Source organism: Heterodontus francisci, unplaced genomic scaffold, assembly GCF_036365525.1.
Source record: "Heterodontus francisci isolate sHetFra1 unplaced genomic scaffold, sHetFra1.hap1 HAP1_SCAFFOLD_99, whole genome shotgun sequence".
NCBI classification, from domain to species: Eukaryota; Metazoa; Chordata; class Chondrichthyes; order Heterodontiformes; family Heterodontidae; genus Heterodontus; species Heterodontus francisci.
Window position 1 is genome coordinate 2,808,715 of NW_027141580.1, and position 1,521 is coordinate 2,810,235.

Below are 1,521 nucleotides of genomic sequence, written 5' to 3' on the forward strand. Positions count from 1 at the left end.
AAGGGCAATCAATATACAGGGAAATAATGTTACTGATATTTATAAAAAAGGACAGGGCAATCAATACACAGGGAAATAATGTTACTGTTATTTATAAAAAGGGAAGGGCAATCAATATAAAGGGAAATAATGTTACTGTTATTGATAAAAAAGGACAGGGCAATCAATACACAGGGAAATAATGTTACTGTTATTTATAAAAAGGACAGGGCAATCTATGCACAGGGAAATAATGTTACTGTTATTTATAAAAAGGACAGGGCAATCAATACACAGGGAAATAATGTTACTGTTATTTATAAAAAAGGACAGGGCAATCAATACACAGGGAATTAATGTTACTGTTATTTATAAAAAGGAAAGGGCAATCAATATAAAGGGAAATAATGTTACTGTTATTTATAAAAAGGACAGGGCAATCAATATACAGGGAATTAATGTTACTGTTATTTATAAAACGGACAGTGCAATCAATACGCAGGGAAATAATGTTACTGTTATTTATAAAACGGACAGGGCAATCAATGCACAGAGAATAATGTTACTGATATTTATAAAAAGGACCGTGCAATCAATATACAGGGAAATAATGTTACTGATATTTATAAAAAAGGACAGGGCAATCAATACACAGGGAAATAATGTTACTGTTAATTATAAATAGGACAGTGCAATCAATACGCAGGGAAATAATGTTACTGTTAATTATAAAAAGGACAGGGCAATCTATAGCCACGAAAATAATGTTACTGTTATTTATAAAAAGACAGGGCAATCAAGACACAGAGAAATAATGTAACTGTTATTTATAAAAAGGACAGCGCAATCAATACATAGGGAAATAACGTTACTGTTATTTATAAAACGGACAGGGTAATCAATACACAGAGAATAATGTTACTGTTATTTATAAAAAGGACAGGGCAATCAATATACAGGGAAAAAATGTTACTGTTATCTATAAAAAAAAACTACAGGGCAATCAATACACAGGGAAATAATGTTACTGTTATTTATAAAAAGGAAAGGGCAATCAATATGAAGGGAAATAATGTTACTGTTATTTATAAAAAAGTACAGGGTAATCAATACACAGGGAAATAATGTTACTGTTATTTATAAAAAGGACAGGGCAATCTATGCACAGGGAAATAATGTTACTGTTAATTATAAAAAGGACAGGGCAATCTATACACAGGGAAATAATGTTACTGTTAATTATAAAAAGGACAGGGCAATCAAGACAAAGGGAAATAATGTTACTGTTATTTATAAAAAAGGCAGGGCAATCAGTACAAAGGGAAATAATGTTACTGTTAATTATGAAAAGGACAGGCAATCAATATACAGGGAAATAATGTTACTGTTTTTTATAAAAAAAAGACAGGGCATTCAATGCACAGGTGAATAATGTCACTGTCAGTTATGAAACTGGACATGATAATACTCATTGTATCATTAATGTTTCGAGATGCAGCACTGAAAGAGACCCTTCGACCCACCGAGTCTGTGCTGACCAAC